The sequence below is a fragment of the Arachis hypogaea genome, chromosome 14 (genome assembly GCF_003086295.3).
Source record: "Arachis hypogaea cultivar Tifrunner chromosome 14, arahy.Tifrunner.gnm2.J5K5, whole genome shotgun sequence".
Lineage (NCBI taxonomy): Eukaryota > Viridiplantae > Streptophyta > Magnoliopsida > Fabales > Fabaceae > Arachis > Arachis hypogaea.
The window spans coordinates 116,802,234-116,810,589 of record NC_092049.1 but is presented as its reverse complement, the minus strand read 5'-3'; the positions used below and the strand labels follow the sequence as shown (position 1 = coordinate 116,810,589).

Sequence of the window (8,356 nt, the reverse complement as noted above, 5' to 3'; positions counted from 1 at the left end):
GGTGAACCTTTTTAGATTGTGACTCAGCTTTTCTAGAGTCCCCAATTAGAGGTGTCCAGAGCTCTTAAGCACACTCTTTTTGCTTTTGGACCACGACTTTAACCGCTCAGTCTCAAGTTTTCACTCGACACCTTCACGCCACAAGCACATGGTTAGGGACAGCTTGGTTTAGCCGCTTAGGCCAGGATTTTATTCCTGTGGGCCCTCCTATTCACTGATGCTCAAAGCCTTGGATCCTTTTTATTTTACCCTTGCCTTTTGGTTTAAAGGGTTATTGGCTTTTTCTGCTTGCTTTTTCTTTTTCTTCTTTTTTTCTTTTTTTTTTCTTTTTTTTTTTTCGCATATATATATATTTTTTTCTACAAGCTTTTCACTGCTTTTTCTTGCTTCAAGAATCAATTTTATGATTTTTCAGATCATCAGATAACATTTCTCCTTTTCCCATCATTCTTTCAAGAGCCAACAATTTTAACATTCATTAACAATCAAATTCAAAAATATGCACTGTTCAAGCATTCATTCAGAAAAACAATAGTATTGCCACCACATCAAAATAACTAAACTGTTTTAAAATTTGAAATTCATGCACTTCTTTTTCTTTTTCAATTAAAAACATTTTTCATTTAAGAAAGGTGATGGATTCATTTTCATAGCTTTAAGGCATAGACACTTAAACACTAATGATCATGTAATAAAGACATAAACATAAAGCATAATTTTCGAAAAACAGAAAATAGAGAACAAGGAAATTAAAGAACGGGTCCACCTTAGTGATGGCGGCTTGTTCTTCCTCTTGAAGATCTTATGGAGTGCTTGAGCTCCTCAATGTCTCTTCCTTGCCTTTGTTGCTCCTCTCTCATAACTCTTTGGTCTTCTCTAATTTCATGGAGGAGAATAGAATGCTCTTGGTGCTCCACCCTTAGTTGTCCTATATTGGAACTCAATTCTCCTAGGGAGGTGTTGATTTGCTCCCAGTAGTTTTGTGGAGGAAAATGCATCCCTTGAGGCATCTCAGGGATTTCATGATGAGGAATTTCCTCATACTCTTGTCCATGAGTGAGATCTCTTGTCTGCTCCATCCTTTTCTTAGTGATGGGCTTGTCCTCATCAATGAGGATGTCTTCCTCTATATCAATTCCAGCTGAATTGCAAAGGTGACAAATGAGATGAGGGAAGGCTAACCTTGCCAAAGTAGAGGACTTGTCCACCACCTTGTAGAGTTCTTGGGATATAACCTCATGAACTTCTACTTCCTCTCCAATCATGATGCTATGGATCATGATAGCTCAGTCTATAGTAACTTCAGACCGGTTGCTAGTGGGAATGATTGAGCGTTGGATGAACTCCAACCATCCCCTAGCCACGGGCTTGAGGTCATGCCTTCTTAGTTGAACCGGCTTCCCTCTTGAATCTCTCTTCTATTGAGCGCCCTCTTCACAGATGTCCATGAGGACTTAGTCTAACCTTTGATCAAAGTTGACCCTTCTAGTGTATGGGTGTGCATCTCCTTGCATCATAGGCAAATTGAATGCCAACCTTACATTTTCCAGAGTGAAATCTAAGTATTTCCCTCGGACCATTGTAAGCCAATTCTTAGGGTCCGGGTTCACACTTTGATCATGGTTCTTGGTGATCCATGCATTGGCATAGAACTCTTGAACCATTAAGATTCTGACTTGTTGAATGGGGTTGGCGAGAACTTCCCAACCTCTTCTTCGAATCTCATGTCGGATCTCCAGATATTCACTCTTTTTGAGCTTGAAAGGGACCTCGGGGATCACCTTCTTCTTGGCCACAACTTCATAGAAGTGGTCTTGATGCACCCTTGAGAGGAATCTCTCCATCTCCCATGACTCGGAGGAGGAAGCTTTTGCCTTCCCTTTCCTCTTTCTAGAGGTTTCTCCGGCCTTTGGTGCCATAAATGGTTATGGAAAAACAAAAAGCAATGCTTTTACCACACCAAACTTAGAAGGTTTGCTCGTCCTCGAGCAAAAGAAGAAAGAAGAGAGTAGAAGAAGAAGAAATAGAGGAGATGGAGGGGGCTTAGTGTTTCGGCCAAGGGGGAGAAGTAGTGTGTATGTTGTGTGAAAATGAAGGAGTGAAGATGGGTTTATATAAGAGTGGAGAGGGGGGTATGGTTCGGCCATTATGGGTGGGTTTGGGAGGAAAAGTGGTTTGAATTTAAATGGTGAGGTAGGTGGGGTTTTATGAAGGATGGATGTGAGTGGTGAAGAGAATGGTGGGATTTGATAGGTAAGGGGTTTTTGGAGAAGAGGTTTTGAGGTGATTGGTGAATGGGTGAAGAAGAGAGAGAGTGGTGGGGTAGGTGGGGATCCTGTGGGATCCACAGATCCTGAGGTGTCAAGGATATCTCATCCCTGCACCAAGTGGCGTGCAAAAATGCCCCTTTCTGCCAATCCTAGTGTTAAACGCCAGGTTGCTGCCCATTTCTAGCGTTTAACGCCAGCTTCTTGCCCATTCCTGGCGTTAAACGCCAGTCTGGTGCCCATTTCTGGCGTTAAACGCCTAGAATGGTGCCAGACTGGGTGTTTTACGCCCATTCTGCTGCCCTTACTGGCGTTTAAACGCCAGTAGCCTTCTCCTCCAGGGTGTTCTATTTTTAATACTGTTTTTCATTCTGTTTTTGCTTTTTCAGTTGTTTTTGTGACTTCACATGATCATCAACCTACAGAAAATATAAAATAACAAAAGAAAATAGAAATTTAACATAGATAATTATAGATTGGGTTGCCTCCCAACAAGTGCTTCTTTAATGTCAATAGCTTGACAGTGGGCTCTCATGGAGCCTCACAGATGTTCAGAGCAATGTTGGAACCTCCCAACACCAAACTTAGAGTTTGACTGTGGGGGCTCTGTTTGACTCTGTATTGAGAGAAGCTCTTCATGCTTCCTCTCCATGGTTACAGAGGGATATCCTTGAGCTTTAAACACAAGGAAGTCTTCATTCACTTGAATGATCAATTCTCCTCTGTCAACATCAATCACAGCTTTTGCTATGGCTAGGAAGGGTCTGCCAAGGATGATGGATTCATCCACACACTTTGTTCCAGTCTCTAGGATTATGAAATCAGTAGGGATGTAGTGGTCTTCAACCTTTACCAAGACATCCTCTACAAGTCCATAAGCCTATTTTCTTGAATTGTCTGCCATCTTTAGTGAGATTCTTGCAGCTTGAACCTCAAAAATTCATAGTTTCTCCATTACAGAGAGAGGCATGAGGTTTATGCTTGACCCTAGGTCACACAGAGCCTTTTCAAAGGTCATGGTGCCTATGGTACAAGGTATTGAGAACTTTCCAGGATCTTGTCTCTTCAGAGGTAATCTTTGCCTAGTCAAGTCATCCAGTTCTTTGATGAGTAATGGGGGTTCATCCTCCCAAGTCTCATTACTAAATAGCTTGGCATTTAGCTTCATGATTGCTCTAAGATACTTAGCAACTTGCTCTTCAGTAACATCTTCATCCTCTTCAGAGGAAGAATACTCATCAGAGCTCATGAATGGCAAAATTAAATTCAACGGAATCTCTATGGTCTCAGTGTGAGCCTCAGATTCCCATGGTTCCTCATGAGGGAACTCCTTGGAGGCCAGTAGACGTCCAGTGAGGTCTTCCTCAGTGGAGATCACTGCCTCTTCCTCCTCTCCAAGTTCGGCCGTGTGGGTCATGTTGATGGCCTTGCACTCTCCTTTTGGATTCTCTTTTGTATTGCTTGGAAGAGTACTAGGAGGGAGTTTAGTAACTTTCTCACTCAGTTGACCTACTTGTGCCTCCAAATTTCTAATGGAGGACCTTGTTTCAGTCATGAAACTTTGAGTGGTTTTAATTAGATCAGAGACTATGGTTGTTAATTCAGAATGGCTCTGCTTGGAATTCTCTGTCTGTTGCTGAGAAAATGATGGAAAAGGTTTGCCATTGCGAAACCTATTTCTTCCACTATTATTGTTGTTGAAACCTTGTTGAAGTCTCTGTTGATCCTTCCATGAGAGATTTGTATGATTTCTCCATGAAGGATTATAGGTGTTTCCATAGGATTCTCCCATGTAATTCACCTCTTCCATTGCTGGGTTCTCAGGATCATAAGCTTCTTCTTTAGATGAAGCTTCCTTAGTACTGCCTGGTGCAGCTTGCATTCCAGACAGGCTTTGAGAAATCATATTGACTTACTGAGTCAATATTTTATTCTGAGCCAATATGGCATTCAGAGTATCAATCTCAAGAACTCCTTTCTTCTGATTTGTCCCATTATTCACAGGGTTCCTTTCAGAAGTGTACATGAATTGGTTATTTGCAACCATCTCAATGAGTTCTTGAGCTTCTGCAGGCGTCTTCTTCAGATGAAGAGATCCTCCAGCAGAGCTGTCCAATGACATCTTGGATAGTTCAGACAGACCATCATAGACTATACCTATGATGCTCCATTCTGAAAGCATGTCAGAAGGGCACCTTCTGATCAATTGCTTGTATCTTTCCCAAGCTTCATAGATGGATTCTCCTTCCTTCTGTCTGAAGGTTTGAACTTCCACTCTAAGCTTGCTCAATTTTTGAGGTGGAAAGAACTATGCCAAGAAGGCATTAACTAGCTTTTCCCAAGAGTTCAGGCTTTCTTTAGGTTGTGAATCCAACCATGTTCTAGCTCTGTCTCTTACAGCAAAGGGGAAGAGCATAAGCTTGTAGACCTCGGGATCAACCCCATTGGTCTTGATAGTGTCACAGATTTGCAAGAATTCAGCTAAGAACTGATGAGGATCTTCCAATGGAAGTCCATGAAACTTGCAATTCTGTTGCATTAGAGAAACTAATTGAGGCTTAAGCTCAAATTTGTTTGCTCCAATGGCAGGAATTGAGATGCTTCTCCCATAGAAGTCAGGAGTAGGTGCAGTAAAGTCACCAAGCACCTTCCTTGTATTGTTGGCATTGTTGTTTTCGGCTGCCATGGCTTCTTCCTCCTTGAAGAGCTCTGTTAGGCCCTCTAGAGAGAGTTGTGCTTTAGCTTCTCTTAGCTTTCTCTTCAAGGTCCTTTCAGGTTTAGGATCAGCTTTAACAAGGATTCCTTTGTCCTTGCTCCTGCTCATATGAAAGAGAAGAGAACAAGAAAGTATGGAATCCTCTATGTTACAGTATAGAGATTCCTTGAAGTGTCAGAGGAAAAGAATAATAGAAGGAGAAGGTAGAAAGAGAAGAATTCGAACTTATCAAGAGGGATAGAGTTCGAATTATTGATAGTGGAGGAGTGTTAGTCCTTAAATAGAAGGATGTGAGAAGAGGGGAAGAATTTTCGAAATTAAAGTAAAAGATTTTGAAATAATTAAAAGAAATTTTGAAAATTTGATTGATGATTTTCGAAAACTAAGATTGGGAAAGAAATTAAGTGATTTTTGAAAAAGATTGTGAAATTAGAAATTAAAAAGATATGATTGAAACTTAATTTTGAAAAAGATGTGATTGAAAAGATATGATTGAGAAGATATGATTGAAAATCAAATTAAAAAGAGAAAGTTTTAAAATTAAAGTTGATTACTTGACTAACAAGAAATTAGAAGATATGATTCTAGAATTTAAAATTTGATCCTTTCTTAATAAGCAAATAACAACTTGAAAATTTTGAATTAAATCACTAATTGTAGCAAGGATTTTTGAAAATAGTAATAAAAAAATTGAAAAGAAATTGATTTTGAAAAGATACGATTGAAAAGATATGATTTAAAAAAATTTGATTTTGAAAAATTATGAAAATTTGAAAAAGATTTGAATTAAAAACAAAATCTTCCCACTAGTGTCATCCTGGCGTTAAACGCTCCATTCTGGCATTTAACGCCCAAAATCCTACCTTTTTGGGCGTTTAATGCCCAGCCAGGTACCCTGGCTGGCGTTTAAATGCCAGTTTTCCTTCTTCACTGGGCGTTTTGAACGCCCAGCTTTTTCTGTGTAATTCCTCTGCTGAATGTTCTGAATCTTCAATTCTCTGTGTTATTGACTTGAAAAGACACAATTAAAAAAATTTTTTGAATTTTTAAATGATGAGAAGTAATAATAAAAGAATGCAACTAAGATCAAATAAACAATGCATGCAAGACACCAAACTTAGAAGTTTGTATACTACTGACTATAACAATTTGAAAATGCATATAAAAAACAACAAAAGACACAAAATAAGAGAAATTAAAGATCAGAGTACTGAAATCATCAAGAACAACTTGAAGATCAATGAAGAACATAATGCATATATTCAAAAAATGCAAGAAGAATAAAAACATGCAATTGACTCCAAACTTAAAAATTGATACTAGACTCAAACAAGAAACATAAAATATTTTTTATTTTTATGGTTTTATAGAATTTTTTTTTATTTTTCGAAAATTGAGTGGAGAAGAAAGGGATTCAAAATTTTTAATAAGAGTTCCAGGAATCATTGCAATGCTAGTCTAAGACTCCGGTCCAGGAATTAGACATGGCTTACTAGCCAACCAAGCTTTCAAAGAAAGCTCCGGTCCAAAACACTAGACATGGCCAATGGCCAGCCAAGCTTTAGCAGATCATTACATTCAACAGCTAAATTGATGAGAATCAATCAGCTTTTGTGATGATAAGAACATCACCTTGAAACTCTAGAATTAATTCTTAAAAACTCTGAAGAACAAAATAGAAAAAAAAAATTTTGTATTTTAAAAACTTTTTTCGAAAATAAAAAATAAAATTACCTAATCTAAACAACAAGATGAACCGTCAGTTGTCCAAACTCGAACAATCCCCGGCAACGGCGCCAAAAACTTGGTGCACGAAATTGTGATCATCAACAATGGCGCCAAAGGACTTGGAGCTCTCAAACGTGAATCACACTTTGTCACAATTCCGCACAACTAACCAGCAAGTGCACTGGGTCGTCCAAGTAATAAACCTTACGTGAGTAAGGGTCGATCCCACGGAGACTGTCGGCTTGAAGCAAGCTATGGTCATCTTGTAAATCTCAGTCAGGCGGATTCAAATGGTTATGGAGAATTGATAATTAAAAGATGAATAAAACATAAAATAAGTTAAAGATAGAGATACTTATGTAATTCATTGGTAGGAATTTCAGATAAGCGTATGAAGATGCTTTGTTCCTCCTGAACCTTTACTTTCCTATTGCCTTCTTCCAATCATTCATACTCCTTTCCATGGCAAGCTTTATGTTGGGCATCACCGTTGTCAATGGCTACTTCCCGTCCTCTCAGTGAAAATGTTCTACGCACGCTGTCACCGCACGGCTAATCATCTGTCGGTTCTCGATCATGTTGGAATAAGATCCATTGATCCTTTTGCGTCTGTCACACGCCCAACAATCGCGAGTTTGAAGCTCGTCACAGTCATCCCTTCCCAGATCCTACTCAGAATACCATAGACAAGATTTAGACGTTCCGGATCTCAGGAATGGCTGCCAATAATTCTAGCCTATACCACGAAGGTTCCAATCTTAGATTAGAAACCCAAGAGATACACATTCAAGCTTGTTTGCATGTAGAACGGAAGTGGTTGTTAGTCACGCGTTCATAGATGAGAATGGTGATGAGTGTCACATAATCATCACATTCATCATGTTCTTGGGTGCGAATGAATATCTTGGAGAAGAAATAGACTTGAGTTGAATAGAAAAACAATAGTACTTTGTATTAATTCATGAAGAACAGCAGAGCTCCACACCTTAATCTATGGTGTGTAGAAACTCCACCGTTGAAAATACATAAGAACAAGGTCTAGGCATAGCCGAGAGGCCAGCCTCCCAAAAGCGTGAAAAGGTCTATCAAAAGTATGAAAATACAATAGAAAAAGGTCCTATTTATAGAGAACTAGTAGCCTAGGATTTACAGAAATCAGTAATTAATGCAGAAATCTTCTTTCGGGCCCACTTGGTGTGTGCTTGGACTGAGCATTGAAGCTTCCATGTGTAGAGACTTTTCTTGGAGTTAAACGCCAGCTTTTGTGCCAGTTTGGGCGTTTAACTCCAGCTTTTGTGCCAGTTCCGGCGTTAAACGCCAGAATTCTTGAGCTGACTTGGAATGCCTGTTTGGGCCATCAAAGCTCGGGCAAAGTATGGACTATTATATATTTCTGGAAAGCCCAGGATGTCTACTTTCCAACACAATTAAGAACGCGCCAATTGGGCTTCTGTAGCTCCAGAAAATCTACTTTGAGTGAAGGGAGGTCAGAATCCAACAGCATCTGCAGTCCTTTTTCAGCCTCTGAATCAGATTTTTGCTCAGGTCCCTCAATTTCAGCTAGAAAATACCTGAAATCATAGAAAAACACACAAACTCATAGTAAAGTCCAGAAATGTGATTTTTATTTAAAAACTAATAAAAA

The 8,356-nt window shown here is 39.3% G+C and overlaps 1 non-coding gene across 1 annotated transcript; it reads left to right on the top strand.

Annotated features, from left to right (window-relative positions):
* Positions 1-4,443: 4,443 nt before the first annotated feature.
* Positions 4,444-4,551, top strand: LOC112745744 (small nucleolar RNA R71). Its single transcript, XR_003173657.1, has one exon. It is a non-coding gene; the product is annotated as a small nucleolar RNA R71 (small nucleolar RNA).
* Positions 4,552-8,356: the final 3,805 nt, after the last annotated feature.